This window comes from Coenobita brevimanus, chromosome 58 (genome assembly GCF_032717465.1).
Source record: "Coenobita brevimanus isolate Jiangsu-jjx chromosome 58, ASM3271746v2, whole genome shotgun sequence".
Lineage (NCBI taxonomy): Eukaryota > Metazoa > Arthropoda > Malacostraca > Decapoda > Coenobitidae > Coenobita > Coenobita brevimanus.
In genome coordinates this window covers 22093889-22121378 of record NC_137011.1, presented here as the reverse complement: position 1 = coordinate 22121378, position 27490 = coordinate 22093889, and the positions used below count along the sequence as shown (strand labels likewise).

Below are 27490 nucleotides of genomic sequence, written 5' to 3'. Positions count from 1 at the left end.
CTGCACGTCTTACATATCCATTATGCTACTATGTCTTCCTCGTGCTTCAGCACTGCACCACACACTGCATCAACTCTTGATACTTTCCCCATTTTAACTTTCTTCATTCCATCCACTGCTTCCATCATAATGATAGAAAACCAATGAGCTCCTCTGGTCTCTACAGGAAGCAGGCTTTGGGCTTGGGCTGTTTATGATGATGCTACAATGCGCCACGATGCTTGACTTCTCCTACCCAGTGGCCATCAGGTACACCCGAAAGCACTAATCTCTCCCCCCTGTTAGCCGGAGTCGCGGCCAGTGAGCGACCAGGCGATCGAACACCCCACATCCACCGCCCCTACCCCAACCCCAAACCGTTGTTGGATATATGTGGGACGGCCAGAGCTGGTGATGTTACAATGTGTCATGACTGTTTTTATATACAATCAGAACCAGTAGGGGTAAGTATATAAAGGCATTTAATGTGTAATACTATGCTGGTATCCACAACATACGAGAAAGGCACGAAGACCTACGACGTATTATGTGTTAGTGACTATATACTTACATACTATATTATAATGTAACTACAGATAAGTATAGTATAGCATCTGATGAAAGATGTGATGTCGTTTCTTATACATTCTCATTCCCACCTCCATCACCCTTCTCTCTGATTTGCTGTCTCCACCAAACGCCTCTCATACCCTGTCATCCCCATCCCCACCCATTCTTAACCAACATAGAGATAACGATGAAATGATCTGTAAAGTGTTAATCATATTGTATTATCACACGCTTCTGCATTATCACCAACAAATAAAAAACATACAATACTCCGGTATACCTGCCAACCATTTCATCCTGTTGTAAGGTGTTACATGACATACACACTGCAAGTTGGACCTTGTGTTACAATGACATACGGTTGTTTATCGTTAACACAGGTTGTGTGGTTTTGGACGTCCATTAATCCATATGAGCGTGGTAATTTAAGCCTTACATTATAAACTCGTAAGGATAATGTTCCTGTCATTATTGGATGAACGAAACGAATCAGGGATCGGCTCCATGTCCCCCTGTCCCCTGCCATTACGCTGCCCTCCCCCAAACTCACACCCGCACTCTTACATATTTCGCTCCATCCTTCCATCTCATCCTAGGTCTCCTTCTTCCTCTCCACTTTATTTTTATAAACTCTTTTCGTTAATCTCGCACTCTCCACCATCTCCACATGGCCAACCCACCTCAGATTATCTCTCCTAATGCTTTTTTTCATAATCGCACCCACACCACATTTATAAATACAGAAGTTAAATTAACAGACTGCTCGCACTTTCATGCCTCACTTCGTCAAAGTTGTTTGCCAGCGCTTCTAACTGCATTCGTGTGCTGCTTCAACACTGTAAGACTGTGATCCGTGTTTTAGTACAATGTCATTCTTGGCAACGTTTTTGGCTTTTCATTTAATATTCTTTTGCATGTTATATCTGTGTTCTTAATATCAACATAATTTGAGTAAGCAATATACCAGCGGAGGTGTATCGGGCAAGATGCTTGTTAGGTAAGAAGTACTTTGAGGTTTCCTATCCATCATATTCTTAATACTTTATTATGATGACACTATCATTGAAGGTACCCATCCTGTAGCGGCCCTTTGAACTTTTTCAATCTTTTCTATGTGTTTTTTGAGATGAGGACTCCAGACTACTGATGCATACTCCAGGGTTGCTCTGATGAATGAAGTTATTATCTTTCTTTGCATGTCTTCATTTATGTATGTGAATGCTATTCTCATATTTGCAAACAGTGTATACATGTCCCGTACCTTCTCACTGATGTGGTCAGCCGGAAAGAGTCTGTTATTGATAATCACACCTAGGTCCTTCTTTCTTTTTGATGTGTGTAGGGTTTTATTTCCTAATTTATAATCCAGATTGTGTCCCCCCCTGTGGCGGGGGGGACACAATCTGGCCGCACTATGGGGTGGTACTACTACTCTGCGGTCAGGTTGTGTTAGGAAGAATACTGCCACCGTATTCCCTGCGTGTCATAAAAGGCGACTGAAAGGGGCGGGGTGAGGGGACTAGGGACCTCCTCCTCTATTTTTTAGTTCCTAAAAAGAGACAGGCCAGAGAAAGGGATGAGGGATTGAGTTATCCCCGTACCCCGAAAATTGGGTCCATGAATGTGCGTGGATGTAGTACGATTGAGGCTAAAAGGGAGGAAATTGGGAGAATGTTTGTGAGAAGAAAGTAGGATGTTTTAGCTTTGAGTGAAACGAAGATGAAAGGGAAGGGTGAGTTTATGTTTGGAAGTGTGAATGGAAGATTGTCAGGTGTTGATAGAGGAAGGGCAAGAGAAGGTGTGGCCTTGTTAATGAGTCCGGAAGTACAGCAGTGTGTGACTGAATGGAAGGAGGTGTCGTCGAGATTGATGTGGTGAAAGGGAAATTTGCACGTGAGTTGTGTGTGTTTGTGAGTGCATATGGGCCTGGTAGTGAAAGAGATGAAGAAGAGAGGGAGTCTTTTTGGAATGATGTTGATGAGTGTCTGCAGAGTTTTGGAGCGAATGTGAATATGGTAATGATGGGAGATCTGAATGCTACAGTGGGAAATGTAGCAGTTGAAGGTGTAGTTGGTATGCATGGTGTGCCTGGAAGATGTGAAAATGGGGAACGAATGATAGGGATGTGTGTTGAACGAGAGATGGTGATTGGGAATACGCTGTTCGAGAAGAAAGATATTTATAAGTATACATGGGTGAGACAGGAGGGTGGATGATTGTGGATAAAGCATTGATGGACTACGTGGTTATGTTTAGGAATGTAATAGGAAGATTGTTGGATGTGAGAGTTCTGAGAGAGGAGGGTGGAGGTATGTCTAGCCACTACCTGGTGGAGGGAAAGTTAAGAGTAGGTAAGAGATGGGTGAGAGCTAGGAGGGTTAGGCGTGGCAGGGAGGTTTTGAAAGTGAGTTGGATAAAAGAGAGAAAATGATAGAGTGTCAGGAGAAATTGAAAGATGAGTGGAACGCAGTGAATGATGAGGAAAATGGCAGTGTGGAGGAGGAATGGCAGTTGATTCAGAGTGCTGTGGTGGGGCATGCAGAAGAGATGTGTGGTGTGAGGCGTTTGGGTGGTGGTATAAGAAAAGGAAGTGAATGGTGGTGCGAGGAAGTAAGTATGGCTGTGGCTGAGAAGAGACGTGCATATGAAGTGTGGCTGCAGAGGAAGAATGAAGTGTCATATGAGAGGTATAAGGAAAAGAGGAATAGGGCGAGAGGGGCTGTGTGTGATGCTAAAGTGGCAGCAGATGAAAGGTGAGGTAGGAGACTGACTGAGAACTTTCAACAGAATAAGAAAATGTTTTGGAGGGAGGTGAAAAGGGTGCGAAAGGGAGAGTCTGGGAACGAAGAGGAAGTAAAGGCAGAGGATGGAAGGATGTTAATTGAGATGGATGCAGTAAGGAAGAGATGGGCAGAGTATTTTGAAAGATTGTTAAATGTAGAGGACGAAAGGGTGGCTGAGATTGTGGCGGATGGAAGGGTGCAATGAATAAATGTGTTGGGAGAGTTGAATGATTCTTTGATCACAAAGGAGGAAGTGGAGAAGGCAGTAAAGGAGATGAAAACAGGGAAAGCTGCAGGTATCGATGGATGTGCTGTGGAATGCCTGAAGGGTGGTGGAGTGACTATTGTAGACTGGTTGGTAAGATTGTTGAATGTGTGCTTTGTGAAAGGTATGGTGCCAATTGACTGGTCAAGTGTTTGTGTGGTCCCGTTGTATAAAGGCAAGGGTGATAAGTATGAATGTACTAGCTTTAGGGGTATAAGTCTGCTGAGTGTTGTAGGTAAGGTGTATGGTAGAGTGTTAATTATGAGAGTTAGAAAGGGTACAGAGGGAGTGATTGGTGATGAGCAGTGTGGCTTTACAGTAGGAGAGGGAGGGGATGTGTGGATTGGGTGTTCGCTGTGAGATAACTGTGTGAGAAGTATTTAGCGAAAGGGAAGGATGTGTTTGAGGCATTCATGGTTTTAGAGAAAGCGTGTGATAGAATTGATAGGAAGGCTTTGTGGACTGTTTTAAGATTGTATGGACTTGATGGTAGGTTACTAAAAGGAGTGAAAAGTTTTAATGTAAATAGTAGAGCGTGTGTGAGATTGGGAAATGCTGTGGGTGATTGGTTTCCCGTGAGAGTTGGGCTGCGTCAGAGATGTGTGATGTCGCCATGGTTGTTTAATATTTATAGGGATGGTGTTGTAAGGGAGGTGAATGCAAGAATTTTAGATGGAGGTCTGAGTCTGGTGAATGTTGAAGGTGGTGAGTGGAATCTGAAGCAGCTGCTGTTTGCAGATGATACGGCACTGGTGGCTGATTCAGAGGAGAGATTGAGATAGCTGGTAGAGGAGTTTGGAAGGGTGTGTGAAAGGAGGAAATTGAAAGTAAATGAGAATTAGAGTAAAATGATGAGGTGTACGAGGTTGGTAGATGGTTGGGGGATGAATATAATTTTTAATGGTGAGTTACTTGAGGAGGTAGAGTGTTTTAAATATTTAGGGGCACATGTTGCTGTGGATGGAAGAATAGATGCAAAAGTGAAGTTTAGAATGAATGAAGTAGGTAAGGTGCTGGGAGGAATGAAAAAAGTGTTTAGATATCGTTCGCTTAGAATGGATGTAAGGAGAAGGCTGTATGAGGGTGTTGTGGTACCGACTTCGTTATATGGGGCTGAAACATGGAATATGGGTGTAGCAGAGAAGAAAAGTTTGAATGTAATAGAGATGAGGTGTCTGAGGAATATGTGTGGAGTGACGTATATGGATCGAGTGCAAAATAATGAAGTGCAAATGAGAACTGGAGTTGTTCGGGAGATGGCTGGTAAAGTTAAGCAGAGGGTGTTGCGATGGTTTGGGCATATGGAGTGAATGGATAATGAGCGATTGGTGAAAAAGATAACTAGACCTGATGTGAGAGGTGTAAAACTGAGAGGGAGACCACGGATAGGATGGATGGACAGTGTGAAGAGAGCGCTGAATGCGAGTGGGATGTCTGTGGAGCATGGAAGAGTGGCTGTGCGTGACAGAAATAAATGGAGAGAAATTGTGAATGAATAAATGATGACACAGCCCTGAGGGGATATTCTCCCACATTTGGTTTGATCAGCTAGTCAGGTCAGGTGCAGATAAGGGGATGGGTTTATTATGATGTGGCAGGGGTAAGCGAGCTCTGTTGTCGGGCCCTGCTGAGGATGTCACTGATTGCACTGCGCAGTTGACCCTTGTGCAGTGTGGGGCGGTGAGGATCTGTCCATTCTCCCTTTTGGGGCTAAGATGAGAATGAATGTGATTGAATGGATGAGTAAATGGGGAGTGTGTTGTCCTGTCTCAACTACCTCCCTTTCCTTGGGGGAAACAGTCTAGGTATATAGATAGATAGATAGATTATAATCCCAGTCAGGTCTTTTTCCACATTTACCAAACTTGATTACATGACATTTGTCCACATTGAATTCCATTTGCCATGTATTACTCCATTCATGAAGTTTATTTAATTCTTCTTGAAGCTCTTTACAAGAGTCTGTGTTAGTAATTCTCCTTTGTATTTTTTCATCATCTGCAAACATATTTAGACAGCTTTCATTTACAGTGTTACTGTCTATATCATTTATATATACTAAAAACATGATTGGTGCCAGCACTGAGCCCTGTGGAACTCCGCTAGTCACTTCTCTCCATGATGATTAATTTCCCCTTAGTACTGTTCTCATTTCTCTTTTTATGAGAAAATATTGTATCCAACAATACAGTTTGCCTCGAATTCCTCCTTGATGGTACAGTTTCCATAAAAGTCTTTGGTGTGTTACTGTGCTTTCTTGAAATCTAAATAGATACTGTCCACCCATCCTTCTCTTTCCTGTAATGTGTTTGTTACTCTGTCATAGTAGGTCAACAGATTAGTAACACATGATTTTCATTTTCTGAAGCCAAACTGTCTTTCTGTTATCATATTGTGTTCTAGATGATTTACCCAAGCTTTTCTTATAAACTTTTCTAATACCTTGCTTACAACACTGGTTAGTGATACTGGTCGGTAGCTGAGTGGATTTTGTCTATTCCCTTTCTTGAATAAGGGAACAATGTTTGCTTTCTTCCAAATGTCAGGTAGTTTACCTTGTCTTATGGATTTCTTGAAAATTACAGATAATGGTTTACTTAACTCCTTTGCACATTCATGTAGCACCCAACATGAAATATCATCAGGACCATTTGCCTTTCCTTTGTCTAATTTACTTAACTCATCCTGTATTACTTTTTCTGATATTTGTATATCTGGTTGTATGTGTGGGCTTGCATATTCCACATAATCCCTCAAAAATTTTTTCTTCTATAAAAACTGATTGGAAATTCTTATTTTGTGCGTCACAAATATCCTTCTCTTGTGTATAGGTGATTCCCTCGTCCGTAATGGATTGTATTTTATCTTTTACTTTGGTTTGGCTTCTGACGTAGCTGTAAAATAGCTTTGGCTGATCACTGCTTTTATATATGATATCCTCCTCAAACTGTTTTTGGACTTCCCTCCTTATTCTTGTATAATCGTTTCCTGCCTGTTTATAGTTGTTATATGCCCTTTCACTATTGTGTCTTCTGTATCTGTTCCACAACAAATATCTTTTTTCTTTTGATTTTTAACATTCTGTATTGAACCATTTCTTTATTTTCTTTTCTGCTTGTTTGTGCTGTGGGATGTACTTCTGGACTCCTATTTCATAAAGTTCACAGAATTTTTATATATAGCATTTAAATCTTGTCCTCTAAGCTTCTTTTCCCAATCAATTTCTAAGAAGTACTTCTTTAGGTCATGATAGTTTCCTTTTTTTTTTTTTATAGTTTAGGCTCTTTTTTTAACTTTCATTGCTGTTAACTATGTCATATGCAATCCTGAAGTTGCAATTTAGTACTGCATGGTCGCCTTTGCCAAATGGAGGGTGACATATTAAATTGTCAATATCGTTTTCTTGCCTAGTAAATATAAGATCTATCATTGAGGGTACATCGAGTCCTTTTTTTCTGGTGCTTTCCCTTATATGTTGCGTCAGAAAAAACTCCTGCGCGAGATCCAGGAACTTTTGGTCGCAGCAACTTTCTTGGCTGTTTATATCTAGAGTATTCCAAGTTATATTTGTATTAAAATCTCCAGTTAGTATAATACTTTCCGATTTCTCTTCCATTCTATGTAGTAACGCTCTTAAACTCTGAATTGTACTATCTGCCAGGTTCTCATATTCGTCTCTTTCCCATGTGTTTGATCTAGGTGGCATGTACAAATTGGCTACAATTACTTTCCCTTCAGAGGTATTGATCTCTACTGCAATCAGTTCTTCCTGTGAGGGTATACCTACTTCTATTTCTTTGACTTTTAGATATTTCTTAGTTAATATTATAATTCCTCCTCCTTTTTTTAAGTTCCTATCTCTTCTCCATATATTGTATTCCTCTATGTTCAGGTGTCATTAAAAGACTTTGTAATAAACTTGTAGAGAAGTTATATATATATTAGACTTGTGGACGAGCGGATTTTATATCTTGGAGTAGCTTGTAGTAGATAATCTTCTTTCCCATTTGTCATGTAGTGACAGGAGAGGTAAAGAATAGTATGGGACTATTTTTATTTGTCTTGGAAATATTAACAAGTCTCTCACACAGAGCGGAGTATAGAGTCCAGTCCCGCTAGCTATCTCTCTGTCTCGCTCTCCCTGTCTCTCTCTCTAAGTTGCCAAGCTCTTCTCCCTGCGACCTGCCTCTTGTATGGCTTGTCTCCTTCTGTGCTCTCTTTCCTAAATTCTGGTGAAACAGGAGACGTATCACGTGTGTTCCTTGTGGATGGAAAGTTTAAGAAGCCTGTGTGTGAGTATGTGTGTATGTGTGTGTATGGTCACCAGGGCTTTGTTCACGGGTGGACTGCTGACAACTAACTGCATCATCTCCTTACTGGCCACTGTCGTCAGCTTTCCTCAGTGTAATTTGCAAGCTCATTTCCTTTTCCCAGGCTCGCATAGGGCTGTCTATCTATCTATTTATCTATCTATCTATTATGATTTGTAACTACAATACATTGCTCGGTCACGCGAAAATGGCGTACCATCGACAGTTAATAGTCCTAACATATTAATACATATTATATACACATTATAATGAACTTATAAGCTAATTAAGTGAAATACATTATATTGTAAAAGTAACATAATTGTATGAATATTGTATACATATAATATTTATAGTAAATAGTGATTATTCAGTAATATTACATTTTAAACAAGTTGTATACATATTTGAATAAATGCATTAAAGCAAATTATTTAACTGTAATACAGTATGTACTTGGGTTATTGTAGTGAAATGCATACATGCAAGAAAAAAAAATAGTTTAAATTTAAGATTATGGTAAGAGTTATTAATATTTCATTTAAAGATAATGGTACTGGTCTGCCATATATGGGTCATTCTTCTTTGTATTTTTTATATATATATATATATATATATATATATATATATATATATAATTAATACTATATACAAAATATATACACTTCATTCAGCGTGGTTAACTTTGATGTTAACTCTCCCCCCACTAAATAATGACTCCAAATTAGCAATTCTTGCATGCATTCTGTGCATTGCGAACAGCAGTACTGCAACTACAATGCAGACGATTATAAAGACAGTAGGTGCTGGGCTATACACATAATATGGGTTGAACATACTCAAACTCAAATCTTCCCAGGGCTTCATTGTTTCATTGGTCAGCTTCATAGTTTCAAACTTAGGTGAAGTCAGCTTAATACTTGTGCTAATGTTTAAGTTCATATCAGGCAGTGGGTGGAAATGTTTGTGTGTATGATTGAGAATGGTGTAGTGATTGATGGTGGATAAAGTAGACATGGCTGGTGTAAATACCGCACAGTAGTCTGGTGCTATGTATAATCCTGATGCTGATGTATGAGATGGTGGTATATCTGGACAGACTATGTAAACTGATGTGTTATGAGGGAAATAAAAAAACTGTGAGTGTCCAATGCGTTGATGGTGTACAAGTTTATCTGGAGCAAAAGTGAAGTTGCAATGATGATGAATATTGTCATTTCTGATGATAGCCATTTCACAAGGGACTGTATCAGTAGGCTGAAACGTGAAAATGTACGCAGGACAAAGATGAACAGCATGTAAGGATGTGCGGCACTTTCGTTCAATCGTTGATTCACTTGCAAAAGTGACAGTGTCCCGTCTCTTGGAGACCATGATGAGTTCGGTGTCTGTGTTGATGTTGATGATGACCAAAGTGTGGTTATTTTTATAAGGGAAGGGGTGTATTTGGTATACTGTGAACAGGTCTTCAGTGATGAATGGTACATGAACTACCACTGATGTTGGTGTTAGTGTTGCTTCTAAATACGGGTAATATTGCATAAATTCCCTGCTGCGGAACAACGGCTTCAATTTATGTTTATGTATGCCCTGACTAACTATCTGACGTAGCTCATGAACTGGGAGTAAGTCAATTGTGATCTTGCCATCACCAGCATTCGAAATTCCTTGCATAAGTGCCTTGAAACGATCTCTAGTGTTCTCTAATTGTAGTAGAATCATGTCAATATGTTCTGTGATGATGGAGAAGTGCTGGAAAAGAGTAACGTTTCCCTCTAATTCATTTATTTTATCTACACTCTCGAGAGCTACGTTTTCTGCTTGTTTCAGATTTTTCACAATTGTCTTCATTGCTGAGTTCTGTCCTGTGATGAAATTATCTTGGTATGTTAGTACCTGAGCTATCTTATTAAATTTGTTGTTTATTTCTTTAAGGTCATCCTCTGTAGCCAATCCAAAGATGTTCCCAAGAACTGCGCCGCCCAGGTCGAACAAACCGCGCTTTTGGCGAGTACGGGTGATGTTGTTCCTGTCGCTCAGTACCTCCGTTCCATAAGATGGGAGATCTTGGATCATGACGAGCATAGTTGACTTCGCCTGTTCTAGTTTCCATTTCGCTAACTTTACAATTTCATTCACTTCCTTGGTGTTATGTGCTTGTGAAACATAATTTCCTATCATGAAGTCCAGAGTTCGCATCGGCGTCGCAAGTCTGTCTAGATAAGTAGGTAAGTCATACAAGTAATCTAGACTTATTTCAGTACTCATGACGTCCTTAACGATTGTAGTCGTGGCCGTTGGAGCTATGAGGCATCCTTGTCATACTATATGTTTGGGGTCTAAGTGCGCATATCCTCTTGCTATGTAGAGGAGAATCCATAGCATAAGTCCCGTCATCGTAACCTACCGAAAAAAAAAAATCTATTAATTTCCTATAATGCTGTGGTCGATGATAGTGATGATGTGCGTTACGGTTGATTGTTAGTTCATTTATAGAAGGAGTTTAAATCGATATTTAATTCTCGTAAATGATGTACTGTAGATTTGACTGGAACAGTTGCACCTATGTTCGATTGTTTGGTATATGACCTTAATTTCTTTTTGTAATCATTGTTGTGTTCTTGCTTGGTTTCTTGAGGTACGTTCGCCTGTTCGGTTGTATCCGAGGCTGAATAATTATGTGATAATTCCCTTGAAACTCGTTTTAAATGGTCAATATGAACTTGTTTCTCCTCGCCACTTGAAAGTGACTTAATTAAAACTTTGTTTGCTTTTATGTTAATTACTCTGTATGGGCCCTCAAATTTTGGGGATAATTTATTGTCTCTCGCATGAATGACACCGTAAACAATGTCTCCTAAGCTGATAGGTGAATCTTTTGCCTTCTTGTTAAATGCCTCCGTCATTTCTTCCTTGGACATTGTTAATTGTTTTTTGACTCTTTTGTGAATGTCCTGGAATTCACGTAAACGGAGTTTAAAGTAATCATCGTAATTGTATATAGGCATGCTGTCACCTTCTAGGAGCTCATATGGTAATTTTTTATCTGTGCCATATATAATAAAATGTGGTGTGTCACCGATGGATTTATTTATAGACCCATTAATTGAGGCCTCTACTCTGGGAATCCAATCATCCCAGCTTGCATAATTTTCACTGAGAATGTGTCGTAGCACATCTAATACCTTTTTATTTTGTCTCTCTACCAACCCATTCGATGCTGGGTGATAGGCCAAAACGTTAACCTTTTTGATGTTGTATTGTTTACATATTTCTTGTAAGATCTCAGAATTAAATTCTCCTCCATTATCACTTGTTAGTACCTTTGGGGTAGTAAAGCGACATATTACATTATCTGTTATTGCCTTTGCTACTGTCTCTGCTGTCTTAACTTTAATTGGAGCTAAAATGACATAACGGGAAAAATGATCCGTTGCTACGAATAAGTATAGGTTATTATTGTATGATAATGGCATCTTGAGTAAATCAACAGCGACAACGTCCCATGGTTGATGTGGTACAGGGTAATTACCCATCGGTGCAGGTGTGATTGGGTATCCTTTGTGTTTCGCACATGATTCGCATCTGTCTATATGATTGTTTATATCTTTTCGTAATGAAGGCCAGTAATATAATAGTTGGGCTTGGTTGAATGTCTTATCCTTTCCAGGATGTCCTGCATGTGGGCTGTCGTGTATCAATCGTAATACGTGGGGTATCATGTCATTAGGTACTACCAACTGGTTAGTATTTCTTTGGCATTTTGGTTGTTTAGAGTTAATTTTGTATAATGTATTATTGACCATTGTGAATTGTTCAAGTGGGACATGCAGTTTGGGTAATTGTATGTCATCTCCACTTTCTAACTTGTATATTACTTTAGACCATATTGGGTCAAGTCTTTGTGCCTTTGCGATATCCTCGTGGTTTGGGATATTTCCTTTGAGATCTAACGCCGCGACCTGAATTGTGTTCGGGTTCCTAGATAATGCGTCAGCTACTATGTTCATTTTACCTTGTATATAATGAATTTGTACATTGTAGTTTTCAACTGTACATTTCCATCTTGCTCTCCTCCTAGAAAGGAGTTTTTCTTTAAACATACCCACCAGTGGTTTATGGTCAGTGAATAAGTGGATTTCGTAACCATATACCAAATCTCGAAACTTTTGTAATGCAAAAACCACTGCAAGTGCCTCTAAGTCTGTAGTGCAATAATTTTTCTCCGCACCTCTTGTTTGTCTGCTGGCAAATGCAATTGGTTGATTCTTTCCTCTTTTATCTTCCTGCATCAGTACAGCCCCTAATCCTTTAACTGATGCGTCTGTACAAATAAGAAATGATTTTGTGTAATCCGGATATGCTAAACAAGGTGCATTTGTTAGTTTAATTTTTAGATTGTTAAATGCCCTTTTTTGTTCTTCTTCCCATTGGAATACAGCATCTTTTTTGAGTAGTTGGAATAGAGGAAAGGCTATATGAGAGAACTGTGGTACGAATGACCTATAGTACCCAGCCAGACCTAAAAATTGTCTAACTTCGTCAGTCGTAGTGGGTTCAGGAAAATCTCTCACTGCCTGTATTTTGTCATCAGTGGTGTGAATACCATCAGAAGTTAATTTGTGGCCTAAGAAATTTATTTCCTTAAAGCAAAATTTGCATTTAGAAAGTTTAATTTTTAATCCAGCGTCACTAAGCTTTTGTAAGAGTAAGTCTAATTTCCTGAGATGATCCTTAATATTCTTCGTTGCGATTATAATATCGTCAAGATAAATAAATATTCCTTGTCCTAAAATTCCGGACAATACGTAATTCATAAGACGCTGGAATGTGCCTGGGGCTGTCCTCAGTCCCATTGGCATTCTTGTATATTGATAATGGCCTCTATTTGTTGAAAAGGTAGTGTATTTACGTGACTCCTTAGATACTGGAATCTGATAGTAGCCGTTTAGGAGATCAATGGTCGAGAATATATTATTCTCAGGACCAATATTCTGTAGAACATCGCTTAGCAATGGCATGGGAAATCTGTCTGGGATTGTGTGATTATTTAGTTTACGGTAATCTACTACCGCACGCATTTCTCCATTTCGTTTGGGCACGAAGAATAGGGGGGCATTCCACGGGGAGACTGAAGGCTCAATGATTCCAAGTTTTAACATTTCATCGACATACTGATTTGCAAGTGTACGTTGGGAGTGTGGTATGCGGTAAGCTGGTACGAAAATTGGTGGTGTTTCTGGGTGCACATTAATCATGTGATTAATCAAGTTAGTACACCCTAATTGTTCTCCGGGTAATGCTACGGTGTCCCTGTGTGTTTCCAGCAGGGTTAACAAATCATTTTCTTCATCAAATTCACCTGCGTGAATTAAATTCTCTTTTATTCTTTCTCTATCCGTAGATTTTATCTCACTTGTTACTCCAGCTATAACTATTTCCTTCACAGGGGCGGGACATTTTTCAATATTAACTATGCAAGTTCCCTTTTTCAACTGAACTTCCCCATTCATGTGATTAATTATGAATATCTGAGTTTGCCCTTCGTCGTTCGTATGACATAATACGTTTTCTACTGACAATCCCTTTACTTTACATAATTCTTCTAAGACAAGAACAGTACTATTCCGTAATTTGCTCTTTATGGTAACCTTCATGTATGAATTAGGTGGTATAACTAAATCATTAGTGAGATGGGCTGGAAAAATTGATAAATCAGTACTGTTATCTGGGTCACTAATTCTGGAGGATGGGGTTGGTGGTGGGAGTGGATCTATACACTCATCTGTTTGTGTATGTTTGTTTAAGCCTTTAATATTACCAATTCTTTTTGGCTCTCTTCTACCAATCGGTGAGGGCTCTGAAGTTATTTCCTCTATGAATTCATTATCAAAGTCTATTCCATTCATTTGTGGGAGTATAGTTATGTTCTCAGCTCTCATGGATCTTAAACCCAGTAACATATGAGCTTTAATTGCTAAGTTTTCAACGATATAGAAAAATGCAGAGAATGGTCTTGTAGTTTCTGTGAAACTGAGATTTAATCTTATCATACCCTTCACTGTAATCTCTTGTCCATCTACTGTGTATAAATCTAAATCAACTTCATCCAGAAAAGTTACTTTCTTTTTATTTTTAAGAATTCTATTTAGTTCTTCATGTGTTATTAAGTTCACTGGAGAGCCTGTATCTAAAAATAAGGAAACGTTTTGATCCTCACATACAGCTGGTATCAAGATACACTCATTTCCCAACATGCCTCCTATGTGAAGTTTAGCCTTCTTCTTTACGTTTGTTCGTTTTTTGTCATGACTTGGTCTTCCCCCGATTTGAACATAGACACAATTTTTTCTACTGTTTTGCAATCACTACTCCAGTGCCCTTGGTATCTATGATGCCTACAGTAAGGACCAAATCCTTGTGTCTTTTGTTTGTCCTCTTTTGCCTTGATAAAGTATTCATACCTTGTGTGTCCTGGTTTTGCACAATAATGACATAGAATGGACCTATCCCTTGACTGTGACCTACGAGGTGATTTCCCATAAGAAGTGTTGTTTATGGCGCGAGACCTGCTCGGGCTGCGCGAAAACTTATGAAACTGCCTGTAGGAAGGCGTCTGGGAACGAGGCCTAGGCGTGTTTGTTTGTTTGGCATTCCTGATTTCTGGTCGCGATCGATTTTGTTCTCTGTTTGGGGTCGGTGTAGATGTTTTCACAGCTGATACTGTCTCAGGTACCCTGATTCTACCAGAATGTGCATGTGTGTCGACCACACCTGCTTTACTGCACTGCATCTCTACCTCGTTCATTAAGTCTAGCAAGCACATTCCTGGAGTGTACGCGATCGTCTTGGCGATCTTAAGGGTCCTATCAAGTAATTTACACAAGGCAGCTACATAACCAATGATGTCCACGACGAGGTCTGGGGACATCTTTCCATCATCTGTTATCCAATTAGAATTCTCCAATGTAGCTAATAAAGTTCTCTTGATTGTGGAGACATCAGCAGTTATTTCACTGAGCACATGGTTTGTAGTGTGCTCCCTTACAAGATCTACAATTTTATGTAATTCTGGAATTATACCTGGCAAGAAGTTCATACCTCCAGAAAATTTTTTCAGAAATTCAGTTTTAAATTCATCCTATGTCCTAGCACGATGGAGCTTATCTGAGCGCAATAAATTGCTTGCTGGACATCTTTCCTGGCTTATGCAAGATGAAAAAATAGCAATTTTCTCTTGTTCATCTAGTAAGTGGCACTTGATGAACATTTGTTCGCACTGACTGACTAATGAAATGACATCAATGCGATCTTTGTCTGTGCCAGAGAATTTTGGGGCAGTTTTATCCTTGTGATACACAAGCACGTGAGGTGTGGTTGTTAGATCAGCGGTATTTGTTTCTTGATCCATTTTTACTGTTTGCCCTGTTAATTCAACTAGGACGTGTTTATCGTTGTGTGAGGGAATGGTGGAATATGTACGACCGGACTGGTGAACCCTGTTAAGTGTATTGGCATGTGTGCAAGGCAGCGGCAAAGTCCGCACTTCCTACGTCAGAGGTGGTTTCCCACTCATCATCTGAAACTGCCTTATTTGTTTCTCGATATTTAGTGTGTGGTGAGGTTTGTACAAGGGGTGGGCTGCCTTGAGGCTTTCTTAATTGTGAGTCTGATGTTGTGGCAATTTGTGTGTTATCTGGTGTGTTGCCTTTGGGCTCTCTTAATTGTGAGTCTGTTGTTGTGGCAAATTGTGTCATCTGGTATTAACGTGGGGGGTGGCGAAAATATTCCTGTCATTAAGATATGGTGTTATGAAATACGCCTTTTGTTTATTTATGTCCCAGCAAAATAGATGAGTAAATAAGTTAAATATAGCTAATTTTAGCACTGAGAAGAAATGAGGAAGTATAATTTTACCCACTTGATACAGATCGTAGAGGTGTGTCGATACAAAAGTTGATCTCGGAAGAAAAATACGGGTTTGATTGAAGATCTCTTGATAATTCTAGTGGTGTGTTGATGGACGATATTACTCAGGAAATTCCATGGCCTGGTGCTTGTGGCGGTTAACGGCTGTCCCAGGCAAACCTCAGCATAGAACGTCGAATTTCCAACTTAACTGTGAAAATAAATGAGTATGAGTAGGAGCTATGTGAATAATGAGTAATGAGTAGTGGGTGAGAAGTGCCTGGTGTCAGTCACACGTTGCTTGGCATGGCAGACTAGCGTTGTGATGTCATCTCAGCACATGGTGACGTCGGCTTCCCACACTGGTAGCTGTGGTGAGTGAATGAGTAGCGATGAGTAACTTGAGTGAAGACGGGTGAGTAAGATGAGTCGTGAATATGGACTTGGTGTTTTGCTGCGTGTCTTGACCTCTGGGTCAACATAGGCGGGAGAGAGTGGTGGGGGCTTGTGTGCTTGTTGCTTTGGTCTTTCCTCTTCTTTACTTGCTTTGTTTTATATTCTTCTTGTTGCTGCTTGAAGTTACGTGAAGATTATTGAGTTGTTTTGTAGACTTGTAGGCTATTTGCATTGTAGGCTGTATTTTGTAGGAATCACTATAGAACTGAAGCTAATCTTGTAGAGTCTCGCCTGCTTTTGTAGAAATTTGCTTTTGATTCGGAGACGATGTCCGTAGATTTGCTGCTACCAAATGTCATTAAAAGACTTTGTAATAAACTTGTAGAGAAGTTATATATATATTAGACTTGTGGACGAGCGGTTTTTATATCTTGGAGTAGCTTGTAGTAGATAATCTTCTTTCCCATTTGTCATGTAGTGACAGGAGAGGTAAAGAATAGTATGGGACTATTTTTATTTGTCTTGGAAATATTAACAAGTCTCTCACACAGAGCGGAGTATAGAGTCCAGTCCCGCTAGCTATCTCTCTGTCTCGCTCTCCCTGTCTCTCTCTCAAAGTTGCCAAGCCCTTCTCCCTGCGACCTGCCTCTTGTATGGCTTGTCTCCTTCTGAGCTCTCTTTCCTAAATTCTGGTGAAACAGGAGACGTATCACGTGTGTTCCTTGTGGATGGAAAGTTTAAGAAGCCTGTGTGTGAGTATGTGTGTATGTGTGTGTATGGTCACCAGGGCTTTGTTCACGGGTGGACTGCTGACAACTAACTGCATCATCTCCTTACTGGCCACTGTCGTCAGCTTTCCTCAGTGTAATTTGCAAGCTCATTTCCTTTTCCCAGGCTCGCATAGGGCTGTCTATCTATCTATTTATCTATCTATCTATTATGATTTGTAACTACAATACACAGGATGTCATTTGATATCCGTGGTGTTAATTTTGTTTCAGTTAGGCATATTATATGTGGTTCATTTTCTCTGACATAATCATTCATCTCTAATAATTTAGATACCATTCCATCCACATTTGAGTACATCAACTTAATCATCTTGTTTATATACTTATTATGACTTTTTTCTACTGCCTTCCTCCTTTTTATTCCCTCCTGTTTATGTACCACTTTAGTACCTGCAATCCTATTACTTTGTAAAAAAAAAAATGTATTCTCCTCCTCTCATCTTCCCTCATTTTTTATTTTTGCTTCCTCCCTCTTCTCTTTCAGTAATTCCAGTTCCTTTTGTGTTAGGCATCTTTTTATCCATACATTTTTGAATTCCTCTTTATCTATAAGATTCTTTGCATTTTTTAGTGTCTCCTCCATAGTGTTTACACTCTGGAAGGTTACCTTTAGGGGTCTTGACTTGTTTCTCTCGTTTTTCCCTGACCTTTTGTGTTCCTCTATGTCTTTAATACAAATTTCCTTTGATACTTCTTTCAATATGCTCATTACATTTGCCATCTCCTTTTTGTCTCTTGAGATCTTGTTTCTTACATCTTTCTCTTCTATACCAGTGATTGCTATAGATTTGTTGATATCTGCTGAATCTCTGACTGATTTGGGATTGTTTTGGATTATTCTTTTTGCTTCCTTTTTAATGCTTTTTTCTTCCACCCTTGTTTCTAAGTCTTTCTTTACTTTCACCATTTCACCATATGTGGTTTCCACATCATTTTTGTTGCTTTGCACAGCTTCATTCACCTGTGTTATCTTCTCCTCAATATCACTGCTCTGATCTATCAGATTGCTTACTTGCCTAATTGTCTCTGTATCATTTTTGAACTCTTCCATAATACTCTCGTGGTTGACTACTGTACAAGAGTACATGGAGGTAGCACCCTGCCTAAAACCTGGCAGGGTGTGTGTGTGTGTGTGTGTGTGTGTGTGTGTGTGTGTGTGTGTGTGTGTGTGTGTGTGTGTGTGCGCATAATGGACGGCGAGTTTGTTTCTAAGTAGGAAAAAGAATTTGGCTATGCAGTATCTCTCCCTGGACCAGGTTTTAGGCACGATGCTACCTCCGGGTACTCTTGTTAAATTTGAAGCCCAGCAGTTCATCGTTATTTCATTCTTATCAAGCCAAACTAAATTATGAAACTTAGATGAAAATCCCAGTAGTCAAGGGGATACTGATAATTTTCTGGAGATGAAATGAACATCTGGATACAGCATCCATTCTTGATATATTACTCATAAAGTAACATGTCAGTTGCTCCTTTATCTTTTGTTATATGTATGTTTACGTTCAGCATTTAAAAGTAACATGTTCCTTGTCCATTCTCTCCCAGATAATGCAGTCTGTATTTCACTGTTAGCTCCACCAAGAAAGTTATAGTTTGTATCTGTTTGTCTGTATGTCTGTCTAGCTATTTGGAACTTCATAAAAAAAATATTGGATGGAATTGCATCATCTCTGATACGGTCAACCAGTGGAACAATTGATTAAATATGGTGTAAGAACTGTCCTACTTGAAGGGCATGAGAAACATTAAAGTTTTGCCCTGGCGAAGGTAAACACTATTCGTTATGAGTGTTTTTGTCCTAAAATATTATGCAAATTCTGTTCAGTTTGTTACAGACGGCTTTAAACGGGAAGTGTGGGACCAGAATGAGAAGAACAACCACATCTTGTCGATCTCAGTTAACCAGCTCGGTTCTACTACGCAAATGCTGCTGGAAGGCAACACCATACAGATATCACTGGACGTTTGTCGGAGGAAGACAATAGCTAGAGAATTCACTAAAACAGGTCAGTACATGAGCATCAAGTCCTGGTTTATCCCCTTTGAACTGTAGGGCTACGAGGCTGGGCTGACGCAAGAAAGGCAACATCATACAAATGTCAGTGGAGGAAACTAAAACAGGTAAAAACGTTCTAGTCCCACATTACCCACTTCAAGGTAGAGGGACTGAGGCTACGCTATCACATGGTCCAAATATTACTAGTATGTTATATGAGGAAGAGATTGGCAAGACCATCACAGAAATGGCTAAAGGTCTTATCATCCTATTTTACCCCTTTTGATTTATTTGGAGCCAAGGCTGGGCTAATGCAGGAGAGACAAAAAGCTACAGATATCTAAGGATGCTTAACAGAGGCAGAGAATGTCAAGACAACTCACCAAAACGTTAATATTCTACTTATATTTTTTAAGTTTCATGTAATTCTTAAATGATCAGGCAAATGCTATATCAAATTATTAAAGAAGCAAAACATTATTATTGTCATCCAGCCCCTCTCATTAATGAATGGGGGGGGGGGAAGTGCTATACCCTGTCTAGTTTCTAAATCATAATCATCTTCATCAACAAAAGCATAGGTCCTTCAAATAAAGGTGCTGGTCAATGTTGCGTGCTGTTTTAAGCCAACAAGAAAATCATCATCATCATCACCTTTTTCCCCTGCAATACATGTAGTCAGATATGAATGCACTATTGAAACCAATATGGAAAACATCATCATCATTATCCTACCCTTTCTTCTGACTAATATACGGGACGGCCAATGCTATACCACATTTTCTAACTCACCAGGCAAATGCTTGTGCAGTCTGGGCCGTATGTGCATTCCTTCTCCGGAGTTCATGGCGGGTGATAAAAATAACCCTCTCGTCGCATCTGTGAGTCGCAGGTTTAGTATCATTTTTTTCCCTCTCTCTCTTCTGTTTATTCAACCATTCATCTAAAGTCTTAGTGCCCATCACCCCCGACATCTACAAGGTCAAGTTGACCAGTTATTTTTCCCTGAGCAGAATTATATGAACAAAAAACCCAAGCAGTCCTTGGACTGAAACTCTTTGTTGTGCACGTAATGATAATATGACCAACACCTTATACTGTATACTGTACCACATAAAGTTGCAGCGCTTTCATGCACCAGACCATAACAGTAATTAAAAAAATAGCAGCGGCTAGTAATAACAATCCACTAAAGCTTTATGGCTTTATATTAAGTTTCCGTAAACTCGGAAAAGATTTAAATTCAAATCTTTCCCTTTTATACCCGGTAGTGAAATAATGATCAATGTTTATGAATTATTTTTTTAGCCCTTGAAATCTGATGGCCTATACAAGTATAGTAGTTTGTTCTTGCTACTATCGGCCTGTTATATTAAATTTATGGGGGTAATCTTTACAGTGAAAGGGTATTATTGCTGTTGTAGTTCGTGTTATTGTTAATATAAAAATAATATTAATAATACTAATAATAATAATTAATAATAATAATAATTTTTTTTTCACTACTACTACCACTACTACTACTACTGCTACTACTACTAATATTACTACTACTTCTTTTACTACTATTGCTGCTGCTACTGTAGTACTGTAGTACGACTACTACTACCACTATAAATCACCTCCATCCGTTGGGGAATTATATTGTGAAGATCAAAACCAACCTTCCTAATACAGTTCACCATTTGGAGTTGTAATGTGAAGGCTAACACTGACCCTCATACTACAATCCGTTGGCTCCAAGCACGCCAACGGCTGTGGTTACCAACCATATACTACTACTTATATTACTTTATTTCATCATTATTAATGTTTCAGTGTTAATAAAGACATTAATTTATTGGAGTCGCTGGTCTATGCGACTCTCGACCACAGTAGCTTCGTAATCAATACCCACCAGAGAGACAGGCATGAGGGCTGATAATTTTGTGCCCCTGAGACATAGGAGTGCAGACCTCACAAGGGAGAATGACAGTCAACATTTAATCCATGTCATAACAGAACTCTGTGGTTGATGCTTCTTCTCAGAAAGAGCCTCTGCCAGTCTCGAGTAGAATCTCACCGCCTCTGGATCCATCCCACCTGATGTTGTGAAGACAAGGGGAGTGAATTGACCGAGGTCCACATGTTGAATCCTTTCTTGATAGTTTCTGTTTTTTTTCTTGTTCATTCCTTTTGTGCGCAGCTTTGAGAGACAGTTCACGATGACATGCTGGCATGGGATCATATATCCTGATGTCAAAGAACGCCCTCTTCCCACGTGTCCAGAAACCTCGAGCACTGACATCCACTCTTGCTTAATTTGATGTGTCTCCTGTTCTGTGGGTGAAGTGCTCACCGTCTACTGGTAGCAGAGCTGGCTCAATCGTAACATCATGGCATATTTCTCTGCAACATTTTGGCAGTGATGTTGTGTACTTCATCATGTCGGATGCAAACAAAGCCTCCCTTTTTGCAAACTATTGAATGGTTTGCATCAAAAGCAGTGCCACAGACACAGTGTTGAGGTAGGTTCTCTATTGGCCACCCATATCTCAAGGCTATGGCATCAATAAATTCTTGTTTGTTGCAGTGGAAGCCTTTTGCCTTGAGAGGCAGGGTTGTCAGCCTGTTCAATGCCCCAACCTCCTGTGCAATTTCAACTCGTCTGCACTGGTCTGGTGTTAGATGTTCGGTTACGTGCTGCAGCTGGTACGTTTGTCTTGTTTCTCTCTCCTTACTTATCTGTCTTTATGTTTTTCTGCCTCTGGTGGTCGATTTCACTCGTCACATCCTGGGTGCAAATCTACTGTGACAAGGATTCGGTGAGCCTGAGTGAATTTCTATATTCGTAGCTTGCCACGGCTGCTGGATTTATAATGTCGAGGCCTCCCATCCTGGGTGGTAGTGCTAGAAGGTTCCTCTCGTCTGGTGTGGGGATGTGGCCATTGGTCATTGATGGGAGGAATGAATCCCTAATTACATCCTCCAGAAGCTGTAGCAGGAACTCGATGTCTGGTATGGTCCTCATCACGAAAGTCCACTTGTGCTTTATACCATACATAAATGTGCTGTATGCTGCATGGGGTTCTGTTTTTGCATTGCTGGATAATACATGAATTTCTTCTACCCATGTCTTTACCTTATCACTCATATATTGGTCTTTGAATTCCTTAGTTCCAGTCACAGCACCTATATGCCTCTGACCTTCCTTAGTCATTATCACGTTTGTGACTCTAAAGGCCTCCTGTGCATCTTGATGGTAAGCTAGTTTCACGATCAAGATGGATTTACTGGCATTAGGGCAATAACCTGATGTTACAAGGTCCCACCATTTCCTCACATTCTCCATCTTGCCAGCATCTGTCAGATCATCTGCATAGACTACTTGTTTTACATTGGTGGCCTCGTATTTGATCTGTTGTTGCAGCACTGTCGTAGCCAGGGTGTACATGGCCATGGTGACAAGGTACCCCTGGGTAGTTCCTTCTGTGGATTGGATTATACCAACATCGTGAGCAGCTGTCTTGCCTACAATGTAAAGGTCTGCTGGTTCTTTGTAGGTGTTCTCCACATATTGGGCAAATGCTGGACATTTAACCTTGATGTTGTGCAGCATTGCCTCCCGGTTGATGGAATTAAATGTGTTTGAGGCACTGACTAATAATAACGCCTGACATTCCTCTTCCTCATATATTCTCCTCATGGAGTGAACTGCTGCCTGCTGGCCTGCACACACTTGGAGGTTGCCAACTGCCTGCTCCACATCATCTTTCACCACCTTCATGATGCATTTTCCTATTATCCGTCTTAAGACTTCACCCACCCCGATGGGCCTACATCCAGGTTTCTTATCAAGGGGGATTGGACTGCAAGCCGTAAGTACTTCGATGTTGTTGCACTTACTTGAAGCCAGCTTCCTCACCAGAGAGGCAATGGTGTTACATAAGTCTGTTGCTGCCTCCCCAAACTTGATGTTACTGAGGATTACTCTCCAAGATTTTGCATCCAGGCCTGACGATTCTGCCCCTCCCTGTGTGTGCATTGCCTTCCTCCACACCATATCTCCAGCTATCCTGTCATATATGATGGGATTGGGTGGAGTGTACCTCCCGTCAAGCTTTGACTGGGCACTTGCTTCTCTTCCAGTCAGGTGTTTCTCTTTTAGTTGTTGCATTGTTTATTCTATCAGGTCAAGTACTCCATTTGGTGATTCAGTTGACAGGGATCTTGTTGCTGCCAAAATTCCTGGTCACATCGTTAGTCTTGTGATTTCTTCTGCCTCGGATGCATATCCTCATCTGCAGGGTACTGGCTTCCTCAAGTAGTTGTCGATTTCACCTCTTTTCCATGTTTCAACTCTCCATTGGATGGCCTTAATATTTTCCACAATGGTCTTGGGCGGGTATTGTTGAGGAAGAGGTGTGGTATCAGTGCAAGGACCTTAAGAGAGAATGAGGCAATGGGTGAGTTATTATTGTAATTGGCTATTAGGCGAGTGATTTCCTTGATCATGTCAGTTGTAGCATTGCATATGGGAGGTTGGAAAAGGTTAGTTGACGATCATCCAACAATTTCACTATATGTTGTGTTCACCCAGGTTACTGCATTTTCTCTGGATTTGCCCATCCAGTATGTGGGATGACCTCGCACAGACCTGTGAGGCTGTTCTGCTTCCTCGTTGTTTCTGTCACTACCGTTCTGGGGACGTATAATACCTGAATAATTCCCTCTTTCATGCACTCCTCTATGGTGGTCTTAATCCTGAGTTTCATTTCTGTCATAAACTTCCTGATGCTCCTCATCCCCAACTTCACTGCTATTCACTTCCCCATGGTGATTTAACCCAACCTGCACTTTCATATCTCTCGCATCTTGGCGTCTATCCCTATCCCTCGCTTCACTGTGGGGTCTTTCACCACCGAGCATGTCCATGTGATCGTGTATAGTGTCAGTGACTGCCTCATCAATTTCCATGTCACCATTCTGTCGCCTGTCATGTTGGAAGCAGTCAAGAGCCGCTTCTGGTGGACTGTGATTCCCTAACACATTCATAGAGAAAGGTCTCAGCCTACAGTACATGGCGACCTGTTTGTTGCACATGAGCACCTGATACACTTATGCTGCCTACTGGAGCAATGACAACAATACTGTGGTGTGGCCATGGTGTTAAAGTTTTTATACTGTGGTACAGTATTAATAATAATAATAATTAAGGCAACTTTTTGCAGTATTTTAAATAAAAATTAAATTTGATGTTATTGGAACTACTGTTTTACTATTTGATTCTTACAAATATATTTGATATAAATGGAAAAAGACCTTGTTTACTTCTATTTTCGTAAAATAATATGATGAAGTTATGAAGCAGTTTGCTCGTTTTTCTTTAGTTTTGCATATCAATTAATATTGAATTGGTTTGTCTTATATTGATAATCGACTGAATTGATACTGTTATGTATTTAATGTCTGAGTGAAGTAAAACAATGCTTCTTTGTTTAAGAGTTAAATAGGTGGCCAATGGGTGGTGCAGTACTGTGGAGCCTTGTTTATTGGTACATGGTACTGGTTCTTCTCCCCTGTGGCGGGGGGGACACAATCTGGCCACACTATGGGATGGTACTGCTACTCTGTGGCCAGGTTGTGTTAGGAAGAATACTGCGACTGTATTCCCTAGGCGACTAAAAGGGGTGGGGTGAGGGGACTAGGGACCCCCTCCTCTGTTTTTTAGTTCCTAAAAAGAGACAGGCCAGAGAAAGGGATGAGGGATTGAGTTATCCCCGTACCCTGAAGATTGGGTCTATGAATGTGCGTGGATGTAGTACGATTGAGGCTAAAAGGGAGGAAATTGGGAGAATGTTTGTGAGAAGAAAGTTGGACGTGTTAGCTTTGAGTGAAACACAGATGAAAGGAAAGGGTGAGTCTATGTTTGGAAGTGTGAATGGAAGATTGTCAGGTGTTGATAGAGGAAGGGCAAGAGAAGGTGTGGCCTTGTTAGTGAGTCCAGAGGTACAGTAGTGTGTGATTGAATGGAAGGAGGTGTCGTCGAGATTGATGTGGATGAAAGTGAAATTTGAATGTGAGTTGTGGGTATTTGTGAGTGAAAATGGGCCTGGTAGTGAAAGGGATGAAGAAGAGAGGGAGTCTTTCTGGAATGATGTTGATGAGTGTCTGCAGAGTTTTGGAGCGAATGTGAATGTGGTAATGATGGGAGATCTGAATGCTACAGTGGGAAATGTAGCAGTGAAGGTGTAGTTGGTATGCATGGTGTGCCTGGAAGGAATGAAAATGGGGAACGAATGATAGGGTCGTGCACTGAGTGAGAGATGGTGATTGGAAATACCCTGTTTGAGAAGAAAGATATTTATAAGTATACATGGGTGGGACAGGAGGGTGGGAGGGTTGTTGATAGAGCATTGATGGACTATGTGGTTGTGTCTAGGAATGTAATAGGAAGATTGTTGGATGTAAGAGTTCTGAGAGGGAAGGGTGGAGATTTGTCTGACCACTACCTGGTGGAGGGGAAGTTAAGAGTAGGTAAGAGATGGGTGAGAGCTAGGAGAGTTAGGTGTGGCAGGGATGTTTTGAAAGTGCTTGAGTTGGATAAAAGAGAGAAAATGTTAGAGCATCAGGAGAAATTGAAAGATGAGTGGAATGTAGTGAAACATCAGGAAAATGGCAGCGTGGAGAAGGAATGGCAGTTGTTAGAGGGTGCTGTGGTGAGGCTTGCGGAAGATGTGTGGTGTGAGACGAGTGGGTGGTGGTGTAAGAAAAGGAAGTGAATGGTGGTGTGAGGAAGTAAGTATGGCTGTGGCTGAGAAGAGACGTGCATATGAAGTGTGGCTGCAGAGGAAGGATGAGGTGTCATATGAGAGGTATAAGGAAAAGAGGAATAGGGTGAGAAGGGCAGTGCGTGATGCTAAAGTGGCAGCAGATGAGAGGTGGGGTAGGTAGTTGACTAAGAAATTTCAACAGAATAAGAAAATGTTTTGGAAGAAGGTGAAAAGGGTGCGAAAGGGAGAGTCTGGGAAGGAAGAACGAGTAAAAGGAGAGGATGGAAGGATGTTAATTGAGATGGATGCAGTAAGGAAGAGATGGGCAGATTATTTTGAAAGATTGTTAAATGTAGAGGAGGAAAGGGTGGCTGAGACTGTGGCGAATGGAAGGGTGCAAGGAATAGATGTGTTGGGAGAGTTGAATTATTCTTTGATCACGAAGGAGGAAGTGGAGGAGGCAGTAAAGGAAATGAAAACAGGGAAAGCTGCAGGTATGGGTGGGTGTGCTGTGGAATGCTTGAAGGGTGGTGGTACGACTATTGTCGACTGGTTAGTAAGATTGTTGAATGTGTGCATTGTGAAAGGTATGGTGCCAATTGACAGGGCAAGTGCTTATGTGGTTCCGTTGTATAAAGGCAAGGGTGATAAGTATGAATGTAATAGCTTTAGGGGTATAAGTCTGTTGAATGTTGTTGGTAAGGTGTATGGTAGAGTGTTAATTATGAGAGTTAGAAAGGGTACAGAGGGAGTGATTGGTGATGAGCAGTGTGGCTTTAGGAGAGGGGGGAGGGATGTGTGGACCAGGTGTTTGCTGTGAGACAGGTGTGTGAAAAGTATTTAGCAAAAGGCAAGGATGTGTTTGGGGCGTTCATGGATTTAGAGAAAGAGTATGATAGAATTGATAGGGAGGCTTTGTGGACTGTTTTAAGATTGTGTGAACTTGATGGTAGGTTACTAAAAGGAGTGAAAAGTTTTTATGTAAGTAGAGCGTGTGTAAGAGTGGGAAATACTGTGAGTGATTGGTTTCCCATGAGAGTTGGGCTGCCACAGGGATGTGTGATGTCACCTTGGTTGTTTAATAATTATAGGGATGGTGTTGTAAGGGAGGTGAATGCAAGAGTTTTAGGTGGAGGTCTGAGTCTGGTGAATGTTGATGGTAGCAAGTGGAATATGAAGCAGCTGCTGTTAGCAGATGATACTACACTGGTGGCAGATTCAAAGGAGAGATTGAGACAGTTGGTAGAGGAGTTTGGAAGAGTGTGTGAAAGGAGGAAATTAAAAGTAAATGACAATAAGAATAAAGTGGTCACGTGTACGAGGTCAGTAGATGGTACGTAGAAGGATGCATATAGTTTTGAATTGTGAGTTACTTGAGGAGGTAGAGTGTTTTAAGTATTTTGGGTACATGTTGCTGCGGATGGAAGAATAGATGCAGAAGTGAAGTTTAGAATGAATGAAGTAGGAAAGGTGCTGGGAGGAATGAAAAAAGTGTTTAGATGTCGTTCACGTAGAATGGATGTAAAGAGAAGGCTGTATGAGGGTGTTGTGGTACCGACAGCATTATACAGGGCTCAAACATGGAATACGGGTGTAGTAGAGAGGAAAAGTTTGAATGTAATGGAGACGAGGTGTCTGAGGAGTATGTGTGGAGTGACGCGTATGGATCGAGTGAGAAATGATGAAGTAAAAAGGAGAACTGGAGTTGTTCGGGAGATGGCTGATCGAGTTGAGCAGAGG

At 40.5% G+C, this 27490-nt stretch overlaps 1 pseudogene; it reads right to left on the bottom strand.

Moving 5' to 3' along the window:
• Positions 1-20835: 20835 nt before the first annotated feature.
• LOC145402682 (uncharacterized) lies at positions 20836-23154 on the bottom strand (annotated as a pseudogene).
• Between the last annotated feature and the right edge of the window lie 4336 nt (positions 23155-27490).